This window comes from Callithrix jacchus, chromosome 19 (assembly GCF_049354715.1).
Source record: "Callithrix jacchus isolate 240 chromosome 19, calJac240_pri, whole genome shotgun sequence".
Taxonomy (NCBI): Eukaryota; Metazoa; Chordata; class Mammalia; order Primates; family Cebidae; genus Callithrix; species Callithrix jacchus.
The window spans coordinates 18357192-18381411 of NC_133520.1; the positions used below are offsets into that span (position 1 = coordinate 18357192).

Sequence of the window (24220 nt, forward strand, 5' to 3'; positions counted from 1 at the left end):
TGGCATTGTTTCCTTACACTAACGGCTGGGCACTGGTGACAGTCCTGGAGAGGTGTCTTGTTGCTCATAGAGTGCTTGGCCTATGGGATGCACCCTCACTTTAACATGGAGCACCATCTTTGAATACTGACATCCCCCTTGCCTGGCGCCTGGATTCCAGCTGTGCCTTCCTGCTTTGGGGCTGGGCCAATTCACAGTATAATTAGAAACTCAGCACAAGCCTGAGATTACAGATTTTACGTAAAAATGGATACTGTCCCTCAGAGATTAGGTGTTTCATGAGCAGATGCTTTGGGTCCTGCCCTCTGCAGGGCTCCGGAAGAAACAGAAATGTGAGACATAGTCTCTGTCCTCAGAGATCTGAGTTAGAAAGGCAGCATTTAATCTTGTCTTTTGTAACATTATCACTGAAGAAAAACATGACACAGCAAATACATGTTAATAATCAACATTTATTAAATGAGTACTAGTTGTGTGTCAGACATTTACACCCATGGCATTTACATGAGTACAATTACTGTATAAAGCAGGTAGGCACTGTTATTAGCTCTATTTTTTTTTTTGAGACGGAGTTTTGCTCGTTACCCAGGCTGGAGTGCAATGGCGCAATCTTGGCTCACCGCAACCTCCGCCTCCCGGGTTCAGGCAATTCTCCTGCCTCAGCCTCCTGAGTAGCTGGGATTACAGGCACGCGCCACCATGCCCAGCTAATTTTTTGTATTTTTAGTAGAGTCAGGGTTTCACCATGTTGACCAGGATGGTCTCGATCTCTTGACCTCGTGATCCACCCACCTTGGCCTCCCAAAGTGCTGTATTAGCTCTATTTTATAGATGAGAAAACTGATATCCAAAAAGGTTAAACAAACTTGCCAGTGATGTATGAAAATGCTTGTTTCCCCACTCTCTATTATCCAAGTGTGGGGTCAGACTTCTGGATTTTAAGCAATCTGATAAATTAAACAAGTGATATCTCAGCGTAGTTTTAATGTGTATCTCTCATATTGAGGTGAGATTTAGTATTTTTTCATATGCTTAGAAGTCATTTAAATTTCCTTTTCTGTGATCTCTCTTCATATCTATTTATTTTAAAAATAGGAATACTGGGGTCTTTTATTATTTTCAGGAGCAGTTTTTGCATAATATAAATTACAAGTATTTTCCCATTTGTCTTTTAACTTGCACATGTTGATTTTCGCCATGAAGAAGGAATTTTTTTGTAACCAAATTTATTTTTATTTTATGAATTCTGGATTCTAAGTTGGTCAGAAAGGGCTTCTGGTATACCTTCTAAAAATTAAAGGAATAAAATTGTGTTAAACTTGGGAGATTAGCCACAAACATCTATTTCTTCACTTTCCAGAAAACCCAATGAAATGATACAAAAAGAATTTTTTTAAATATAGAAACCCAGAAGGCTCAACTTGTTAAAACTTGGGAGAAGAGAAAGTAGCAGATAAGTGATTTTGAAAGATGGAGGAAAGGTAACTGATTAGTAAAGCTGAAGAGGCTGCAGCACGGATGCAGAAGGGGCTAACAATGGAAAAGGAGCCATTTTTTTTTTTCTCTTGCAAAGCCCAAGAAAGCTCTGGCCTTAGAAGCACAAATCACCATGGGGCGAGGAGGAGGTCAACTGCAGCGCTAAATTCAGGGGGTTGGCTGAAAGTCCTTATTTGGAATAGTAAGACTTCCAGCTCCACAACTCTACCTCGCACAACCCAGTGACGGTAGAGATGATGCAAGGATCAAAAGGAAGATGCTTACAGTGAACACATCAAGTCCATATACCCATGAAACAAAACAGGATGCTGTTTACACATTCAAAAGAAGCAAGAGCTTTTGATTTTTAAAAAATAAGATAGCAGAAAGTTTAAAACATAATACCAACTCTGGAAAATACAGTTAAAGAAATCTTATAGAAGATAAAAAGACAAAGGATAAGGAAAAAGGGGAGGGGGAAGGTAATAAAATTAAAACATCAGCTGTACATTTCAACTCACAGGAGTTCAAAGAAAGTCACAAAATGGAGGGGAGAAAAACGATCAAAGGACATAATGTAAGAACACTTTTATCTGAGGAACAAGAATCCTCAGATTACAGTGCCACCAAGGGTCCAAATCTTTGAGTAAAAAAGACCCACATCAAAAAGCACAGTGTTATGAAATCCTGTAACTTTCAGGGGTTAAAAAAAAAATCTTTAAATCTTCCAAAGTGATATACTTAAATTACCCTCAAAGGATTAGCAATCAGAGTGGGTATCTTTTTTTTTTTAATTGCATTTTAGGTTTTGGGGTACATGTGAAGAACATGCAGGATTATTGCATAGGTACGTACATGGCAATGTGGTTTGCTGCCTTCCTCCCCATCACTTACCTGGCATTTCTCCCCATGTTATCCCTCCCCAACTCCCCACCTCCAGCTGTCTCTCCCCTAGGTCCCCCCACACAGACCACAGTGTGTGATGCTCCCCTATCTGTGTCCATGTGTTCTCATTGTTCAACACCTGCCTATGAGTGAGAACATGTGGTGTTTGATTTTCTGTTCTTGTGTCACTTTGCTGAGAATGATGGTTTCCGGGTTCATCCATGTCCCTACAAAGGACATGAACTCATCGTTTTTTATGGCTCCATAGTATTCCATGGTGTATATGTGCCACATTTTCCCTGTCCAGTCTATCATTGATGGGCATTTGGGTTGGTTCCAGGTCTTTGCTATTGTAAACGGTGCTACAATAAACATTCATGTGCATGTGTCCTTATAGTAGAACGATTTATAATCCTTTGGATATATACCCAATAATGGGATTGCTGGGTCAAATGGAATTTCTATTTCTAGGTCCTTGAGGAATTGCCACCCTGTCTTCCACAATGGTTGAACTAATTTACACTCCCACCAACTCTGTCAAAGTGTTCTTATTTCTCCACATCCTCTCAAGCATCTGTTGTCTCTGGATTTTTTAATGATTGCCATTCTAACTGGCGTGAGATGGTATCTCAATGTAGTTTTGATTTGCATTTCTCTAATGACCAGTGATGATGGACATTTTTTCCTATGTTTCTTGGTCTCATATATGTCTTCTTTTGAAAAGTGTCTGTTCATATCCTTCACCCACTTTTGAATGGGTTTGTTTTTTTCTTGTAAATCTGTTTTAGTTCTTTGTAGATTCTGGATATTAGCCCTTTGTCAGATGGGTAGACTGCAAAAATTTTTTCCCATTCTGTTGATTGCCAGTTCACTCTAATGACTGTTTCTTTTGCTGTGCAGAAGCTCTGGAGTTTAGTTAGATCCCATTTGTCTATTTTTGCTTTTGTTGCCATTGTTTTTGGTGTTTTAGTCATGAAGTCCTTGCCTGGGCCTATGTCCTGGATGGTTTTGCCTAGGTTTTCTTCTAGTGTTTTTATGGTGTTAGGTCTTATGTTTGAGTCTTTAATCCATATGGAGTTAATTTTAGTGTAAGGTGTCAGGAAGGGGTCCAGTTTCTGGTTTCTGCACATGACTAGCCAGTTCACAGTGTTGACTTATAGAAGCTAATAAACAAATACTTTGAAAATTCTGATAGAAAATGAATTTCCACCAAGAATTCCATGCCACAAATTATTATACAAGGGCGAGGATAAAAAATAATTTTAAGAGTGCAGGAATTTCAGTGGCTTTGGGGGCATTTTTTCTGAAGAACCACTAGAGGATGTGCTCCAGCAAAATGAGTAGAAAACTAAGAAAAAATAGTTATAGGTCAGCAGTGGAGGGAGATCTCAGCACTGGAAAACAGCCAGATGATATTTGACCAAGGGGACAGAGGGCCTCAGAAATGATGTCTATGGGGGAAACATGGAACTAATGTTTTTAGAAACATGGAAAATACTTTTGGGGGCACATGATAGAGGTATTTGAACATGTGAAATAAATTAGTGATAGGTTTGTGGACAAAAGGCAAATAAAAGAAAGATAGAAGGAAGGTTAACTTCAGGGAGAAGAAAGGATTATATTGAAGGTTAAAAAAAAAAAAAAGCTTGCCCAAGCATTGCTAATAAATAACAGCCAAAATTCAAAGCCAAGGCTGTCTGATCCCAAGTTGGTGCCTTAGAATCTTAGAAGAAAGCTCTGCTACAGAGAAATTTTATGACCTTAGTAAGCCACTCTCCCTCTCTGGGCCTTAGTATCCTCACCTACATAGTGACTGATCTATACAAAAGTACAAACCAAGCCAGGCATGGTGGCTGAGACCTGGGATTACAATCCCAGCACTTTATGAGGCTGAGGTGAGAGGATTGCTCAAGGTTAGGAGTTCAAGATCAACTTGGGCAAAATAGTGAGACCCCTGCCTCTACCAAAAGAATAAAAAGAAAGAAACTAAAAGGTACAAATCATAAATGAAAAGAGAAAAATGTGATTATTAAAGTGAAAAACTTTGAGACAACAAAAGACCATAAAAATGATTAAAAGACAAGCTGTGGGCCAAGACAGTGGTTAGCAAACTACAACCTGAGCCAGTCCTGGCCCACCGCCGACTTATGTAAATGAAGCTCTGCTGGAACACATCCGTGCCCATTTGTTTCCATTTTGTCTGTTTGTGTGCTACAGTGGCAGGATTGAGTAGCCTGCAAAGCCAAAAATATTTACTATCTGGTCATTTACAGAAACGGCTTGCCAACTGCTGGATTAGGACAAGATTTTTTCCACAGATGTAAATAGCAACAAATTAAGACCTAAAATATATACAGAGAGATGACAAATCAGTAAGAGAAAGACAAAGAGAACGCAGGGGGAAGGTGGGAAGAAAGGCAGCAGACTGCAGCACTGTTGAAACCCACACAGAGCACCTTTGAAGGAGTTAGCAAGTTCTTGGACCCTGGTGTGCTGTATACCCCAGCCTCGGGCCTCACGCTCCTGGCCAGAGGAGCCCAGATGAGAGCGTGAGGCTTGCTTGGACACCCCATATCTGCGGCTGGGAATTGGCAGAAACCTGTGAGTTGTGTCAGACAGTCAAGTCTCTGCTCCCTATACCAAAGAAGATAGCAGCGTTTCATTCCTTGCTTCTGTGAGCCTCTCACTGTGTTTGTCATTCCTGGTGGCCTCCTCACCACGTACAGGAAGAGAGTATACTTGTTGCAAGCATTACATATAAAAAGATGTCTTTTGAACACCAGCTTTGGGGGCTCATGACTTCCTGGCTTGCATGGTGGTTTGTCCTTTCCTCACTTGGCTGATTTTCAAGGGGCTGTGGCAGGACAGAGGATCCTTCCCGAGATGGGATGGGGATCTGAGACCATCATCTCTGGCTCTTGCTGTCCCAGCCAATTTAATTTAATCCCTGGGAGTTGCCACTGATGGGTGGCTGAGTCTTTGGTAGCTGGTCAGGAGGAAGGCAAAATAAGCTTGGGTTTGTGGGCTCGTACCTAGGTTCAAACTCTAGCTGGCCCTGCCACTTACTAGCCAAACACCTTGGTGCCTCAGCGTCCACATTCATAAAGTAAGTAATTGTAACCCAGCTGCCAGCTATACTCATCTGGTTAACTAGCTTTTTTATTAATCATTTTTTCTTTACTCCAGGAAAAAGTCATGTGTAGAATGTGGTCCATTGGTGAAACATTTTTGAAATGTCACTGAAAATTGGAGATGGGGTGGGATTGGGAGCTGGGGGTTGAGGGCTCATAGGAACAGGTAGGTCCTGCCACTGGTGGGCAGTGAAGCTCTTCAGCCACCTTCCATCCAGCTTCTCTGGTTCCCTCTGTTCTTAGCTTATGCTGAGTGGCTGTGCTTGCTGACTGGGGATCCACCCACCTAGGCCTGAGAGATTCCACTCCGGCACCAAAGATGGCTTCTCAAAGCTCCTCCTTGGCAGACTTGGGCTCTCTCTTGGCCATTGTTGTCCTCATACTACAAAGGTATTCCTCTGCCAGTCTTTCTCTGAACAGGTCTGTGTCCACACTGTGCCCAGGTTTGACCAAATACAGCTCGTTTGGCCTGGCATAGGACTGCCCCTCCTCTTGAATCAGTGACACGCGAGGGCCACATTCTCAGTACAAGGAAGGCAAAACTTTCAGTCCAGGGTGGGGAGATGCAGACACGCATTTATTGAGGATTGGGGATGCCATGGGCTTTGTGTACATTATGTTTCATTTACCACACATGCCTACTCTTCTCTTTACAGTGGGTACAAGAATGGAGCAAAGAGAGATTTACCTGGGGAGGGGAAGGTCCAAAACACAGGGACAGAGAGTGTGAGGTAGAAATCCAGCTGGAGAAATATGCTTACTTTATATGGGTGCACAGTAGGCTGGGAGATGACAATGGTGAAAAGGAAAGAGAGTCTCATTATCAAATAAAGGTGGGGAGTCCTGGTTCTCTACTCCTAGTGAGTATCAAAGAGGAAGGGGCAGCTGCCCGTGGCCTCCGCAGGGGGATGCAGGCTGGACAGCAGGCAGGCACCGCGCCCTCAGGCTCTGGAGGTGGCAAGCCTGGGTTCAGCCTCTTACCGTGTACAGTCTTGCCCCCTGCTTCCTCCTTTCCGAAATGGGATTACAATAGTGGCTACCATAGGGTGGTTGTTCAAGTTCATGGAAATAATGTACGTAAAGTGTTTACAACAGAATCCAGTGCACAGGACAGCCCCACATCTGGCAGCCACCATCATTATCAGGTGACAAGGGGCTCCCCTCCCTCTGTGATTCTTGTATATAAAGGCTCATTTCTCTGTCATTTTGCTGGCTCTGTGCCTTCTTCTCTGCCCTTTCTCTTTTACCTTCTCTTCATCTGGTTATGCTCTATCTATTCTTCTCTTAAGGCCTTTGTCCTTCTCAGATGCCCTGTTCCCCTGGACCAGGAGCTCACTTCTGCTTTCTCCAGACCCCTTGGGTCTTGGGGATCTCCCACGGGGTGAGCTATGGGAGGCACCAGCCCACCGTGGTCAGAACTGATCTGGTGGGGCCAGTCTGCAGTGTTTATTCTCCTTCTGCTTCCTCCCTAACGGAGGAAGCCAAGATGGGCATACCTGCTTCAGGTCTGTGGGCTGAGTAGCTTCTAGGTGTGGAATGGGAAAGCTAAACTGTCCAGATCCTTAACTGCTTTCAACCTCTAGGTCAACTGAAATACTAAAGGTTACTCCTTGAGTGAACATAGCAGCCTTCCCATTCTATATTGGATTTAGGACTGACTTTTGCCATTTGTATATATTGACAGAAGAGGAGAAAAGCAATCCACAAACTGTCAATCCATATACCTACAGTGATAGCATGTGAAAAAATAAGAGTAAAGGAAGGAGAGATGGTACAATTGCTTGATAGGCACCACAAGTCCCCTAATTTTGCATTATCTGCTCATGAATATTAAACCGCCACTTTCCCAGATGCATTGATGTGGATTACAGTACCAGCAACAAGGATTGCTGGGCACGTGTGGCTGATGGAAGCAGAAGAGGAGCCTCGGACATATTGCCCTTGGCAAACTGCATGGCCAGGCTCCACATGGGGACTGGGCTCCACGAGTGAGGAGCCAGTAGTCCCCGCGCCCTGGCCATGGGCCAGAAGGATACAACCTCCCACACCCGCCATGGCAGTGAGTGGCAACAGCATGAGTGTACAGTCTGCCGGGTCAGACTAAGGATTTTGTGTGAATGTGCAGTTTGAGAGACAAATTACTAGTGTTGTGGCCTTGAAAAGAGGAGCACCTCTGTGTGTAATCTGGGATTGAAATCAATGCATCCCATCTCTCCATTTGGCAAGAGCATCTTGCAGGCCTGCCAGAAAGATAAATGAATACTCCTGATGGAAAAGCTGAACTCTCAACCCCCAGGCCTGGAGCCCAGTCCCCCTGTGGGAGGCAGCATGGAGTCTGGGTTACCAACACTGGTCACCGTTTATCATAATCCTCAGGGAAGTTCAGTTCATGTCCTGGAACAAGCTCAGAGCCTGGCATAAGCAGGTATCCTGCCCATGTTTCTTGGGTCCAGCAGGAAGACTCTCTTTGCCCTCAGGTGCTCAGCTCTCTCCAGTGCTCTGGTGACACTCCCAGGGAAGCTTCCCCAGTCAAGAAGCATGAATTTCTTCTCTTCTCAAGGCCCGTAAAGCTCTGGAGCCTGTGGGTTCCCAGACCTGGTGGCAAAGCTAGGATATCAGCAGACTTGCGTTCTGGTCACACACTGACTCGTAAACCATCCACAAAGGACCTCTCTAAATCTGAAATTCAACTTTGAAAGAGGAGTAATAATAGTTTCAATTTCACAGGCATGTGGTTGATAGCTGAAAGATGAGGTATGTAAAATGCTTAGCATCAGCCTGCTCAGTAGATGGCTGTGCATTACAGTTTCATCCAAGGCCACAGTTGGGCAGGTGATGATTCATCAAAAGACAGTACTTCTAAGATCGACTTGGATAAAATTCTGCCTCCTCCTTCCCTGCACAGATCTCTATACAGGCTGTTCTCTGAAAGCTTTAGGAACAGCAGATCCTCTGAATGAGGAAAATAGACTGAGTAGAAAGGAAGAAAAAGCCCCTCTCCCCAAGTCCTGGTAACCAAGGAACCCAAGAGAAATTCAAAGCCTTGATTGACAGTGGCAAGGGTGACATTAGCCAGTGCCCCCAGTAAAATGAGGACTGGGTTACCAGGTGGGAATTCAAGTGTCCTTCCTTCTCATGCTGCTAGTTTCTTTGGGAGAAAGATATCAGCTCCCACTAGGTTTCACTGGGAACACCTACCCCCTGCTAGGCTTGAACCTGAATTCCCTCCCCCATGCAATCAGTCAGGGTCCAGTCAGGAAAACAAACTGAAACTATACTAATTTTTTAAAAATTTATTTATTTTACTTTAGGTGCATACTATATCTGGCACTCCTCCCCATGTTAGCCCTCCCCACCCTTCCCTCCCTCCCCATCCCCCACACCCCTGCCAACTGCCCCCAGTGTCTGATGCTCCTCTCCCTGAGTCCACATGTTCTTGTTGTTCAACACCCACCTATGAGTAAGAACATCTGGTATTTGGCTTTCTGTTCTTGTGTCATTTGTCAGAACGATGGTTTCCAGATTCATCCTAGTCCCTACAAAGGACATAATCTCATCATTTTTTATGGCTTCATAGTATTCCATGGTGAATATGTACCACATTTTCTTTGTCCAGTCTATCATTGATGGGCATTTGGGTTGGTTCCAGGTCTTTGCTATTGTACACAGGGCTACAGTGAACATAAGTGTGCATGTGTCTTCATAGTAGAACAATTTATAGTTATTTGGGTATATACCCAGTAATGGGATTGCTGGGTCAAATGGAATATCTATTTCTAGATCCCTGAGAAACTACCACACTGTCTTGCACAGTGTTTGAACTAATTTACACTCCCACCAACTGTGTAAGAGTGTTCTTATTTCTCCACATCCTCTCCAGTATCTGTTGTCTCTAGATTTTTTAATAATCACCATTCTAACTGGCATGAAATGATATCTCAGTGTAGTTTTGATTTGCATTTCTCTAATGACCAGTGATGATGAACATTTTTTCCTATGTTTCTTGGTCTCATATATGTCTTCTTTTGAAAAGGGTCTGTTCATATCCTTCACCCACTTTTGAATGGGTTTGTTTTTTTCCTGTATATCTGTTTTAGTTCTTTGTAGGTTCTGGATGTTAGCCTTTTGTCAGATGGGTAGATTGCAAAAAATTTTTCCCATTCTGTTGGTTGCCAATTTGCTCTAATGATGGTTTCTTTTGCTGTACAGAAGCTCTGAAGTTTAATTAGATCCCATTTGTCTATCTTGGCTTTTATTGTCATTCCTTTTGGTGTTTTAATCATGAAGTCATTGCCTATGCCTGTGTCCTGGATGGTTTTGCCTACATTTTCTTTTAGTGTTTTTATGGTGTTAGGTTTTATGTTTAAATCTTTGATCCATCTGGAGTTAATTTTAGTGTAAGATGACAGGTAGGGGTCCAATTTCTGCTTTCTGCACATTGCTAGCTAGCTTTCCCCACACCATTTATTAAACATGGAGTCCTTTCCCCATTGCTTGTTTTTACCGGGTTTGTCAAAGATCAGTTGGTTGTAGATGTGTGGTGTTTCTTCTGGCGTCTCTGTTCTGTTCCATTGGTCTATGTCTCTGTTTTGGTACCAGTACCATGCTGTTTTGATTACTGTAGTCTTGTACTATAGTTTGAAGTCTGGCAGTGTGATGCCTCCAGCTTTGTTCTTTTTGGTTAGGATTGTCTTGGCTCTGCAGGATCTTTTGTGATTCCATACGAAGCTTAAAGTGGTTTTTTCCAGTTCTGTGAAGAAGGTCATTGGTAGCTTGATGGGTATAGTGTTGAATCTATAGATTACTTTGGGCAGTATGGCCATTTTCACAATATTGATTCTTTCTAACCATGAGCATGGAATGTTTCTCCATCTGTGTCCTCTCTTATTTCGTTGAGCAGTGGTTTGTAGTTCTCCTTGAAGAGGTCCTTTACATCCTTTGTTAGTTGTATTCCTAGGTATTTTATTCTCTTTGTAGCAATTTTGAATGGCAGTTCACTTTTGATTTGGCTCTCTGTCTGTTATTGGTGTAGAGGAATGCTTTGATTTCTGCACAGTGATTTTGTATCCTGGGACTTTGCTGAAGTTGCTTATCAGTTTGAGAAGGTTTTGGGCTGAGACGATGGGGTCTTCTAGATATACAATCATGTCATCTGCAAATAGATACAGTTTGAATTCCTCCTTTCCTAATTGAATACCCTTTATTTCTTTTTCTTGCCTGATTGCTCGGCTAGAAATTCCAATACTATATTGAATAGGAGTGGTGAGAGAGGGCATCCTTGTCTAGTGCCAGATTTCAAAGGGAATTCTTCCAGCTTTTGCCCGTTCAGTATATTGGCTGTAGGTTTGTCATATATAGCTTTTATCATTTCACGATACATTCCATCAATACCCAGTTTATTGACAGTTTTTAGCATGAAGGGCTGTTGAATTTTATCAAAGGCCTTCTCTGCATCTATTGAGATCATTATGTGGTTTTTGTCTTTGGTTCCGTTTATGTGATGGATTACATTTATGGATTTGTGTATGTTGAACCAGCCTTGCATCCCTGGGATGAAGCCTACTTGGTCGTGATGGATAAGCTTCTTGATGTGCTGTTGCAATCTGTTTGCCAGTATTTTATTGAAGATTTTTGCATCGATGTTCATCATGGATATTGGCCCGAAGTATTCTTTTTTAGTTGAGTCTCTGCCTGGTTTCAGGATCAGGATGATGTTGGTCTCATGAAATGAGTTAGGGAGGATTCCCTCCTTTTGTATTGTTTGGTACAGTTTCAGAAGGAATGGAACCAGCTTCTCTTTGTACATCTGGTGGAATTCAGCTGTGAACCCATCTCAACCTGGATTTTTTTGGTTGGTATGCTATTAATTGCTGCCTCTACTTCAGCCGTTCTTACTGGTCTGTTGAGGGTTTCAACTTCCTACTGGTTTAGACTTGGTAGAGTACAAGTGTCTAGGAATTTATCCATTTCTTCCTGGTTTATGTGAGTAGAGCTGTTTATAGTAATCTCTGATGGTAGTTTGTATTTCTGTGGGATCAGTGGTCATATCCCCTTTATTGTTTTTTATTGCATCTATTTGATTCTTCTCCCTTTTCTTTTTTATTAATCTGGCTAGCGGTCTATTTTATTGATCTTTTCAAAATACCAGCTCCTGGATTTATTGATTTTTTGAAGGTTTTTTTGTGTCTCTGTCTCCTCCAGTTCTGCTCTGATCCTAGTTATTTCTTGTCTTCTGCTAGCTTTTGAGATTTTTTTTATCTTGCTCCTCTAGCTCTTTCAATTTTGATGATAGGGTGTTGATTTTAGATCTTTCCTCTTCTCTGGTGGGCATTTATCGCTATAAATTTCCCTCTCAACACTGCTTTAAAGGTATCCCAGAGATTCTAGTAAGTTTTGAAGAACACCTTTATTGCTGCCTTCATTTCATTGTTTATCCAGTTGACACTCAGAAGCAAGTTGTTCAGTTTCCAAGTGGTTGTGTGGGTTTGAGTGTGTTTCTTGATCCTGAGTTCCAGTCTGATTGTGCTGTGGTCTGACAGACTGTTTGTTATGATTTCTATTCTTTTGCATTTGCTGAGGAGTGATTTCCTTCCAATGATGTGGTCAATTTTAGAGTAAGTGCAATGTGGAGCTGAGAAAAATATATATTCTGTGGCTTTGGGGTGGAGCATTCTGTATATGTCTATTAGGTCCACTTGGTCCAGCTCTGCATTCAAGTCCTAGATATCCTTGTTAATTTTCTGTCTTGTTGATCTGTCTAATATTGACAGTGGAGTGTTGGAGTCTCCCATTATTATTGAGTGGGAGTCTAAATCTCATTTTAGGTCATTAAGAACTTGCTTTATGTATCTGGGTGCTCCTGTGTTGGGGGCATATATATTTAGGAGAGTTAGCACTATCTGTTGGATTGATCCTTTTACCATTACGTAGTGTCCTTGTCTCTTTTGATCTTTGTTGGTTTGAAGTCCATTTTATCAGAGACTAGGATTGCAACCCCTGCTTTTATTGTTCTCCATTTGCTTGGTAAATCTTCTTCCATCCCTTTATTTTGAGTCTATGTGTGTCTTTATATGTGAGATGAGTTTCCTGAATATAGCCCACCAAGGGGTTCTGACTTTTTGTCCAGTTTGCCAGTCTGTGTCTTTTCATTGGGGCATTTAGGCCATTTACATTCAATGTTACTATTGTTATGTGTGAATTTTATCCTGCCATTTTGTTACTGGCTGGTTTTCTTTCGCATTAGTTGACTCATTTTCTTCATTGCATTTTTGGTCTTTGCCAACTAGTTTGCTTTTGCAGTGGCTGGTACCTGTTCCTTCTGGAGCTCTTGTAAGGCAGGTCTGGTGGTGACTAAATCTCTCAATAATTGCTTGTCCATAAAGGATTTTATTTCTCCTTCACTTACAAAGCTTAGTTTGGCTGGATATGAGATTCTGGGTTGAAAGTTCTTTTCTTTAAGGATGTTGAATATTGGCCCCCACTCTCTTCTGGCTTGTAGGGTTTCTGCCGAGAGATCTGCTGTGAGTCTGATTGGCTTCCTTCTGTGGGTGACCTGACCTTTCTATCTGGCTGCGCTTAGCATTTTTTCCTTCATTTCAACCCTGGTGAATCTGACAATTATGTGCCTTAGGATTGCTCTTCTTGAGGAATATCTTTGTGGAGTTCTCTGTATTTCTTGGATTTGAAATTTACACTGCCTTGCCAGGCATGGGACGTTCTCCTGGATAATATCCTGTAGCATGTTTTCCAGCTTGGATTCATTCTCCCCATCATATTCAGGTACACCAATCAAACATAGATTAGGTCTTTTCACATAATCCCATGTTTCTTGGAGGCTTTGTTCTTTTCACTCTTTTTTCTCTGTCTTGCCTTCTCTTTTTATTTCATTGAGTTGATCTTCAGTCTCTGATATCCTTTCTTCTGCTTAATCGATACAGCTATTAAAACTTGTGTTTGCTTCACATAGTCCTTGTGCTGTGTTTTCAAACTCCATCAACTTATTATTTATGTTCTTCTCTAAGCTGATTATTCTAGTTAGCATTTCGTCTAACCTTTTTTCAAGATTTTTGTTTCTTTGCATTGAGTTAGAATGTGTTCCTTTAGCTCAAAAGAGTTTATTATCCACCTTCTGAAGCCTGTGTCTGTCAATTCATCACACTCCTGGGTCAGGTTGTGATCCCTTGAAGGAGAAGAGGTGTTCTGGTCTCTGATGGTTTCATCTTTTTCAAGCTGGTTTTTTCACATCTTTGTGGATTTACCTGGCTGTGATGTTAGGGAGCTGCTTGATGAGGTCGCTTGTCTGCCTATGGAGGGGTTACTGGGTTTCTAGGGACTCCTTCAGGTTACTAGGGAAGCTTCCTGTGTCTTTTTTGTTTATGCTGGGAGATTAGGCCCGCCTCTTCTGCTGACCTGTAGGTACTGCTGTGTTGTCAAGAATGCCATCCCGTTGCTACGTAGGTTTCCTATGTTTTTTGTTAAAACATGTAGCCCAGTCCCACCCCTCTAGTGCTGGTTTGTGCCCTTTCTCCACTGGGCTGGATCATTCAGGGTTCATCTCAGACTGTGGCACTGGCTGTGCAACCCACTAGAGACAGTGCTTCAGCCCTCTGGGGTTTGTGGTGGAGGGTACGGACCTGCCCAGCCACACCTGGCAGTCTCCCCCCAGTCATGGGGTAGGGGCCCACCCAGCTGCTCCTGCTTACAGCTCCCTCTCTCTCTGGACGGGGGATAGAGGGCCATAGCTCAGTCCACAGGCTCTTATTCAACTCCACGCTTGTAATTCCCGGCACTTGACTGGCAGAGATCCCCCGTTCTGTGTATTGCTGAGGCTTTGGGGGAAGTGCTGTATCTGGACTGGAGTGCCAGAGGGGTAGCCTCCAACTCGCTGGTCAGATGCACCTTCTGGGTGAAGCAGCACCCCTCCCCACCTCGGTCTGCCCTGAGTGAGCTTTGCTCACCATCGGACCAGACCTGTTGAAATGCACCTGGTACCTCGGCTGGATGTCAGCACTACATACCAAGAACTCAAGTGAATGACCAGTGACCATTCTGAGTCACCATCACATCTGTAAACTGGCAGCAATGCTCTCCACTAGTGGAAAAGTTCCTCATGAAAGCACATTCAGCAGAGCACCTCCCAGAGCTGCCGTCATGACTAAGCTGGAGAAAGGACTTGAGCAGTTGGTGGCAGCTGCTCAGGAACTCTCCGCTGCCCCCTCTCATTAGGAGAGTGGCGTCAGGGCCTGGTGACCCCATCCATGGCTAAGAATAGAGCACTGCCAACTCCATCAGTCAGTCTCAGCATTCTAAAGAGAGGCTGGATTGCTCTAGAACACCCTCTGAACCACCATCCAGACTCCAAACACTGTATGGGCGCTGTCCCATCCCCCCTCCCTTTCTCATTCTCAGTTGGTCCTTTTGTAAAATGCAGCTGTTTCCCAGATCAGCTCAGGCCCAGAAAGCTGTTGGATCATCAGCTTCTGAGAGGAAGAATCTTAGCTTTCTTTAAATGTGGACCAACCATCTCACACATTTCATTCATTGCTCTGTATTCAGTAGGCACTGCATAAAGAGTGTTAGAATGGCTGATCAGAGCTGTTTTCTTGTGGAATGAAGTTTTGGAGAGAATGTAGTCTCTCCATAAGAAGGACCTGAGGCTTAAAACCTCAGTGAAAAATTTAGTTTTGGCCAAAGAATGGATGTACAGAGCTATGAAGTCCTGTGAAATCACCACACAGAGGCTTTCCCAGGGGGCCTAGGACTAGGGACTGCCCAGCTCCAGGGGGATTCCCTGGGAATTATGGACTGTAGACCCCTCACTGGCTGAGAGTTTCTTCCCCACCTGGGGAACAGGCATTGGGCATATGCCTTGTAGATGGGGGGGCTCAGGCAACACAGATAGGAATACTGCCCCTTCCTACTGCCACTCAGCTGTTTTTGGCTTCAGATCCAGTGCCTCAGGATAGGATACCTGTCAGTAACTAAGGGAAAAAAACCAGAGAGAGGGCTGGGAGTAGCTGGTAGAAGGGGGCTATGTGTGTAGCTGGTACACTGACACCGAGAAGGGGCATCTTGTTTGCTGAGCACACACACGTGTGTGTATGTCCTTTAAACATGAATATGAAATACATCCTATATGGCAATCTTACCCCATGTCCCCCTGTGTGTCTTTACTGGCATGATCTTCATTCTAGGCTTAGGGCACTGGCTCTCAGATAGAGGTGGAGGTTGAAGGGAAAGGAGGGATACAAGGGGCGTGGTGGCTAGAGGTGTATTTGGAAAAGTCCCCCAGGTGATTCTGTCCTTCTTCCTGGTTGGCAAGTGCTGCTAGATGTGGGGAAGGCAGGGGCTCTAGGCTTGCCCATTGTGCACTGTCAGAGTGAAGAGGCAAAGACAGAGAGGACTCCTGAGGGCTGCCCAGTGGGGCCACATGCTTCAAGGAGCTTTTCATGGAAGTAGGAAGAGGTTCAAAGCTCCAGTCTGTAAGACTTGTCCTCCTTTGAGGGATCAGAGTAGAACCTTCTGGGAGTGGAGACATAGGCAGGCAAGCAGGCTGCTGAAACTGCCTCTGGAAGGGCTAAGGGAAGGCTTGTGGTTTGCACCTGGAGGGGGGACAACATCAGCAGCCAAAGCCCCATAGGAGTTAGTAGCATGTGTTTCCCAAGGATACCCACAGGGCTGCAAACACCCCCCAGGGACCTAGTGCTGGTGAGGCCACAGGTTGAAGTTCAGCGTTTGTGGATCATCTTTGTTTCTCTTGCATCAGGAACTGGTGTGTGTGTCTAGAAGCAGACCTGTTGTGTTTTATCTGCCTCCTCCTCTGCTTCCCTGGGCCATCCCCTCCCTATCTGTCACTAGTGATAGTCACAGTCTTCTACCTGGCCCCTCTCATCAGTTGCTCCTCCCACTCACCCAAGTGGGGTTCTGATTCCTACTGGCCTGACTGGCTACTTCACCCACGCCGAAGAACAACTAGTGGGAATATTTAGGCTTAGAGCTGGGACCAGAAGGAAAAGCAGCGTTGGTTTATAAATATGAAGGGAGGGGGGCTTCTCCCAAATGTTATTTCATTGCAACTCTACAAGAAGTAGTAGTAGGAATTTTGTACAGAAGACAACTAAGGCTTTGAAAGATCAAGTCATTTCCTCCGGTCTGAAACCAGCACCCTGTGGGTGTGGGTACTTGCATCCATCGTCCTGTCAGTGTCTGTGCTGGCCTTAGCTGCATGAGGGTGAATACCGAATCAGAAGGGAGAACAGCTGGTGGAGGCCTGAGAGCACAGGGCAGGGCTGTGGACAGGCCCCCCCTGAGGGGAGGGAGGGAGGAGGAAGTGGTGAAGCAGACCTTGTATTCTAGTTTGAGGGCTGCCATACAAACAACCACAGACTTGGTGGCTTAAAACAGAAATTGCTTCTCACAGTTCTGGAGGCCAGAAGTCTGCAATAAACTTCTCTACTGCATGGTTCCTTCTGGAGATTTGGTGTAGGGTTCATTCCAGGCCTGTCTGAGCTTCTGGGTGCTGTCAGCAATCCTACGGAACTCCAGTATCTACCTCCATCTCCCCACGGCCCTGCTTTTTGTTCTGCCTTCGCCCCGGCTTTCAAAACAACATTCATCACTGGTCTAGAGCCCACTCATGCTGAGATCCTCACCTTACTTACATCTGCACAGAACCTTATTCCAAATAAGGCCACCTTCTGAGGTTCTGGGTGGACATGTCTTTTGAGGGTCATAATTCAATCAGCTATACCTAGAGAGCACAAAACAAGGAGACAGTGACAAATGTGGCCCCTAGTGAAATGCGAGAGGACAGAAACTCCTGCTCAGTAATGCCATCTCTTCCCTGAGTAGTAACCCGGGGCATATTCTTATTTGCTGGGTGGCACTGGGAACAAGGGATACTCACCTGTCTTGAGTTTGAACCTTCCCGAAGACAGAAGAACAGGAGAGTCTGTGGGAGTCTTTCAGGCCTGAAGTTTGTCTGTCAAAAGAAGGTATGTCCAATCCACCTCCTGCCCATGTCCACCAGTCTGGGGGGGGCCCTTAAGAGTGAATAAGATGATGTCAGTCTTTATGGGATGTCACTGACAGGTCAGACAAGTCATTCTTGATTAATGACAGAAGAAAGTGCAGATGCTGCATGGTGGTGGGAGGGGCCTGCCTGTTAGCAGTGGACTGAGAGCCAGTGGACCAGGTCCCCTGAGAATAGAACAGCTCTAGCCTCTAGGGTTTTCCTGGGTAAAGGCCACTGGGACATCTGTGCGTTCCTACTCCTCCTCCCTAGGGCTGTCGCCCAGAGGTCACGAGTGGCCAACAGGGTAACCTCAGCATCCTCCAGGGAGGCGGGACTTTCCAAAAAGCCAAACAGTTGGGCTTGTGTGCTGCTTCACATTCATCAATCAATCAGAGTCTGGGTTTCACCTCATTGGTCCATCCTGACAAGTTAAAGGACCACACAGCCTAATGCATCTAGAGCATTCTGTCTTCAAAGGGTCTGGGAATCTTGGCTTCTTGGCCTCTCGCCTTCCCTTGTCCAGATACGCTACTTCCTAGTTTTGCCCCTGAATTCTTTAGAGATGTTGCCAGCCGACAAAGACTGAGAAGCACTAGTGGAGGTCACCAACATATACTGAGAGAAACTGTCCTTTGTCCTAAAATCAAGGCATTTTCCCTAGAAGAATGACTTCAGCCATGGTGTGGGTGGGGACTTGGGGTGCCTGGGTTTGGCTCACAACTCCACCGCTTTGTCCTCTTGGGTAGTCACTTTTTCCAAACTCAGTTTCATCATTTGGCAAATGAGGATAACTGTGTACCCACCTGCTGGGATTTCTGTAAGGCTGGGACAGGTCCAACCTTTAACACGTGCCTGGCACATCAGAGCTCTCGATCAGCCTCCACTCCTCCCACCAGGACTGCCACCACAAAGACTGTTCTTCCCTGGCTGGCGTTTCTGCTTCTGTGTCGTGGCGTGGGCTGTTCCCTGTTTGGAACACCCTCGCCCAACTCTTTTACCTTTTGTACCTAATTCTAGCTCATCCTTCTAGAATCATCTCCAGGGTCGCCCCCACACAGAGTAATACATAATACATTTACTGAGCAACTATTAAATGTTAGGCACTCTCCTCAAGGCCCTACTTAATCCTCAGAACAGTCTGTGAAATCAGTTGTATTCTGTGATAAAACTGAGGTTGGGGAACACGATCCAACTCTGCCTGACTTCCAAAGCTTGTGCACGTGCTGTCACCCCATGCTGACTCCACGGGCTCCTGCCCTCGCCCTCCCACACTGGGTCCACTTAGCAATTTGTGCTTAAGCTGTGAGTTTACTGCTCTATTTCCTGAGCCTGGCATCCCTGGACACAGCGTTGTTCTTCTAGCCTCAGGCCAGGGCGGCACACAGGCTTAGCTGAACTGGCCTGGGTCCCTCTGGGGTCCCCTCCCCTTTCTGAGATTCAGGGCCTCCCATATTCTGGGCTGTCACATATTCCTCATGATACTGAGGAAAAAATGTAGCATTTGAGGCCATAATAACAAAGTGATCTTTCTGAGGGGTTGAGAAGTGGCCTTTACTCAAAGTAAAACCCAACCAACTGCCTTTTCCTATCTGCCCATCTGTGGTTTGTTTTTCCATGTTTTAAGTTTCTTAAATGGCCTAGTTTGTTAATCTTCATGTTTTATGCGCTGCCATAAAACCAGGCAGGGTTACGGGTGGAGGCGGCTGGTGGGTGAGGAAAGCTACGTCAAAATGGCCTAGTGGGGATGTTAGGGCCCTTCTGATGCCCAGCTACTCAAGGCAGCGTGACTCAGCACCAGCATAGACCCCACCCCTGGGAGAAGAGGCCTGGCTCCTACTAGCAAGGAGCTACCGTGTGTGTGCCCTGCTGAGTGCCTGCAGACTGTGAGTGCTCAATAAATATTTGCTTGACTTTGTGTCCCCCCCAACTCTAGACAGCTTTTTGTCAGATCTAAGAAAGAGCTGAAGGTGATTTCAGGGCTTGCCTGTTTTCTCTTGGGAGGCTGAGTGAGAGGCTCATTAGGGACATCCCCCACTCCAATCCCAGGCAGCACCTAGGAGGGCTCAGTCTGGCATGTGTGGCCACACTCATGTGTAAGCAGAAGTCCATGCACAGGGACAGCAAAGCAGCAGTGACCTCACCAGCCATCTACCCAGGGGTTCTGAGAGCCTGGTCAGCAGGCCTGAGTCAGGCTGCCCATGTCAGAATCACCTGGGAGCTTGCTGCAAATGCCAGTTTCTAACCCTGCCATGGGAAATTCTCTCTCACTAGATAACCTCTTCAAGTGATTCTGAAGTACAGCCAGGTTGCAGAACCATTGATCTGGTATAGCCAAGGAAGAGGATATAACTTTCCCAAGGTCACACAGTGGCTAGTCAGTGGCAGAGCTAGGACCACTCCAAGCCCATGCTCTTCCTACTGCAGAGCATTTCAGATTGGAGACATATGTCTGAATCCAAGAGAAAATCATCTAAATCCCTTTTGATATATCCATAATTTTCAATGACTCATAACTCAGCCCCTGCCCGTTTATGCAAACCACTGAGGATTGACATTACATATGTATTTTTATTCCACAATCTAAGTTCTTTTAAGTAACTGCGCTCTCACTTGGGTTCCCTCCCCCCATCCTTTTGCTGTCAGGATTCCAGAAGTCCATTCCCCTTCCAGGCCTGCCTTTCAGGGTCCATGCATGTTGCCAGGACCCTGAGGGGACGCCTCCTTCCCTTGCCTAGTCCTGGCTAGAGCTTAAGAATAGGTTAGGCTTGAGAGGAGATGGGCCCTCTTTCAATGTAACCCAGAAGAGGTGGTCGACCATCCTGACACCTCAGATTTCAGGGTTATTGGTTTTTCAAACCAAGTTGAAAATAATTACCCAGAAATCCCTGTAGCTTAAGGATCTGCGTGTCAATTCCATTCAGCTCAACAACCATGTACATCTTCCCAGGCTCAAGGGCTGTTACTTGGTGCAACCTCAAAGGGATGCCAAGTTAGATGAGCAAGCCACAGCAGCATCCCTGCCCTCCAGGCGTCCTCTGTCTCCATGTTGCAATGTCATAAGCTGCTCAGCATTCTGAGCAACATGTCAGGCTAGAGAAAATAAATGCCCCTGTGGGCTGGCTGGACTCTGGCTGGATCCAGGAAGGATCTGGACTTATCCCGTTACCAGTACCAGTGAAGATAGTTTTCTATCTTCAGGGCTGGGCCTTTTCCAGTGATACCACCTCTCCAGACAGACCCCAGCACCTCTCTGTTGCTATGATCTCTAAGGATCTCTGATGTGAAGAAAGAAGGCAAGAGCCAATGAGCAGCTCTCCTCATTGCAAAAATGTTCATCTCAGGGGTACTTTTAAATGTCAGCCCTCTGAGCTCATGTAAGAGTTCAAAAAATGAAATCAGCTGGGCAGAGATGATGAAATCAGCATGAGGTCAGTTTGAAAGGAGGATGAGTGGAAATGGAAGTCCTTTAGGTTCTTATTTCCACATCATTCTTCAGGAGCCTGTGTGTGGTGCATATAGGCTCCTGTGATCTTTTTCTTTCTCCCATTAAACCACAAACATGAGAAGCATATTTTTGGGGGGAGGGCAGTATACATCCCTTCTTTTGGCTTCACAAACAGGGCAGTGGCTATAGCCACAGAGTTTGGATTGATCCTGGCCTGTCCACCAGGGGGTAATGCATCTGCAATGAAGACCTCAACTCTCAAACTCTAGGGGTTCAGCAAGAGAGTTAGAGACAGGAGGTCGCCTTGAGCTGGAACAGGAAACACCTGTTCAGCTGTCTGGGCCATACGCAAATACAGAGGACACCCCATACCCTATGCATTGATACCGTGTTTTCCAGAGGGGGTTCTTTCATTCAAAAGAGAGGATCTGAGGGAACAGGCTTAAGAAATGCTGCATATAATATCTTCCTCTTAGACATTCATAAGGCATATTAGCGTGTTAAGGCTCTGAGAAGTCCTGCAGTACAGCAACCCATTTCACATTGCAGTGTGACTCAAAGTTACCTAACTTGGGACCTTCCCCACTCATAGTACCTATTAAAGCCCCAAAGTATTTCATGGGGCTTTAATAACAAGCTGCACAGACTTGTTCCCCAGGCCTCCATCCACCGCCTGTCCACTGCAGGCAGCATCCTGGGTTATGGAGTTGGGAGTCATGCCCTTCATTCTCAGGATACACTCTTGCCATGGGGAGCTGTGGAGCCTCTCAAAGCAGAGGGCTGCTGTGGCTGGTGGCACAGATCTCATTGTCATGACTCATACAACCACTCCTGCTTACTCAGATCTAACATACTTGGCAAAATGCATGGTCATGGCTGCCTCTGAGACAGACTCCATGACTAACTTCTCCAGAAAAGCAGTTGAAGTTAGTAAGCAGAGCCCTTGACCCCAGATGAGCAAAGCTGTCAGACCACATCAGTTCTCTAAGAATTCCTTTTGCCTTGTTCCCTGGGGTTGCTGGTTTTACCCCCCTGACACTCAAAGGAAGAACCAGGCATTTCTGTAGGGTAGGAAGCTCTTCCCTGGCTCACCTGTCCATTAGTTGAGACAGCGATGTTCAGGTGGGTTGCCTCTAGCACACAGGATGATAGAGGGCAGCCTAGGATGACACTTTGGAAAAAAAAGTCTGCATAGGTCCGGAGACCCAGGGTTCCACCAAAAGGCCCTGCCTGTGAGTGCCTGAGCTGCCCACACTGACCACGCAGCCACAACACCTGAACGTGCTGCTTGGGTCAGTCCAGGATTGGGACCCATGGAGCATCTGGGTGACAAGCGCAGTCTAGCCACACCCTCAAAGAGAAACTCACACTGCCCCTCCCAAATATCCACCACGAATTATGTTAAACCTTTGTAAACCTACTGGTATACTCTGCTCTACAGCCTCTTGGGATCAGTTTTGCGTTGATTCCTCAATATCTGAAGAACTTCATTTTCGTTAGTCTTAGAACATCTCATGTCAAGTCTCAAAGGCTGCCCCTGACCTTCGATGTCAAGAGAGATGTGTGTCAAGGCCAAAGCCTGCTTTTTATAACATTGACTATGACCTCTGTGATTTCATCTTTCCAGGAAGAAGGTATTCTCCCATGGATTCATTAGCCAATATTTATGTGTTCTTCATTCCACAAATATTTACTCAGGGCCTGCTAGGTACTAGGTACTTAGAAGAGCTGGAAATTGGGAACAAAACAGAAAATCATTACTCTTTTAGGGCAGATAAAAAAAAATTTAGAAAGTAAAAAATACAGCGTGACCTGCAAAGTACTGTTCTAAGCCCTCAGGGACCTTTTAGAGTGAATAAGTTATGTTCGTCTTCAGGAATTGTTGCTTACAAGGGATAGAAACCCAGTAGTGTTAGGAATCAGATTTCCTACAGAAATAAAGGGCAGGAAAAGAGCAATGAGCTCTAAAAGCCATCATATGTCTTGGATAGATTCATATTCTCACCCATTTTCTCCTTCCTCTTTCCTTCTCCCCTCTCTAAGAAGGCATATGAGTAGGAAGAAGGAAGTTGGCCTCTCTACTACAAATGGATACAAGATAGAGAATAATTAGGATGGAAGAACAGTCCATTGGAGGTGGGAGGATAACTTAGAGCACACTGGAATTAAGGAAGACTTTCTGGAGGAGGTGCATTTGTGCTGGGTCTGGTGGGAAGAGGATTTGGATGCTTAATGGAGTGCAGAGAGTACTCCCAGAACAGATCAGTGTGTACAGGGGCATCCAACTCAGAGCACAGAGTGAAAAGGGACCTGATCACTCTACTGATCACTTCCCCATACCCCCATAACACCTTTAGTTGGGTTTCTCTGGCCCTCTTCAGGGTGGACAGGATTCTCCAAAGTCTCATTTCTTGGATCTGTAAACCAGACTATAGGGGCAGTAGGGTACAGCTAAGGAGGGGACCAGAGGAGGCAGGAATGGGAGAAATGCTGCCCATTGGAGGTCAAAAAGCCACACATCATGAACCCAGGTAACAGCTGGAAGATTTAACCCCCCCATCCACCTGTTAGTGACCTCAGTATATCATCATCCAGTGACAGAAACTGACTAATAAGTTAGAGCACAGACATGGGCCTCTAGTCTGCCAGTGATTTGCTGATGGAGTCCTAGCATCAAGCAGTTAACTGTTTATCTGGCTCCTCTGTACTGGGCACTATGAAACAATCTTCTTGTTGGTCATACCTGAGAATCTACTGGTGAGAACGCAGGGCAGGGCCTCTTGGAGGAGGTAGGGTGAATTTCGTGTCATCTTCGTCTGGAGGCCTTGAAAGGGCAAGGACAACAGGAGTCATTTAAGCATCTCCAGTGGGCCAGTGCCTTCACATAAATCAGCTTGTATCAGCTTTACACCAAGTCTGAAAAGTAGAGATTTTTCTCACTTTCTGAGGAGGAAGCTGAGACTCGGAAGTTAAGACACCTGTGTGAGGTTACATGGTTAAGTAGTGGGGCTGGGACTTAAACTTAATTCTGACCCCCCAAGTCCATGCTCCTGGCATGCCACCCTGTGTGCCTCCCCAAGGCCAGGGGTCATGGGGTAAGTCCCTGGGACAGGTTCTGGGCTGGTCTAAGTTGCCTGTCCAGGGCACAAAGTTTGATTGGGATGATGGAAAAGCTGCTGTTCTCCCTTACCACGGGCCTCTCCTCTACTTCTATGCAACCTCAATACCTCTAGTCCTCACACCAGAAATTTACATTAAGATGACAACCTA

General features: G+C 45.2%; 2 protein-coding genes across 10 annotated transcripts in view; one reads left to right on the forward strand and one right to left on the reverse strand.

Annotated features, from left to right (window-relative positions):
• KCNH1 (potassium voltage-gated channel subfamily H member 1) overlaps window positions 1-24220 on the forward strand; it is a 440309-nt gene that overhangs the window by 409219 nt on the left and 6870 nt on the right. The window lies entirely within an intron of this gene.
• The window catches only part of HHAT (hedgehog acyltransferase), a 404480-nt gene that overhangs the window by 9211 nt on the left and 371049 nt on the right, over window positions 1-24220 (reverse strand). For 6 of the 8 annotated variants that reach the window (XR_013529744.1, XR_013529746.1, XR_013529747.1 and 3 more), the window contains 3 exons: window positions 23694-23774; window positions 17398-17533; window positions 13368-17241 (listed from right to left, as the gene is read on the reverse strand). The gene's annotated coding sequence lies outside the window, so the exon portion shown is untranslated. Of the gene's footprint in view, window positions 1-11582; window positions 17242-17397; window positions 17534-23693; window positions 23775-24220 lie in introns of those variants that run through there. The other 2 variants (XR_013529748.1, XR_013529751.1) reach the window with 2 other exon arrangements.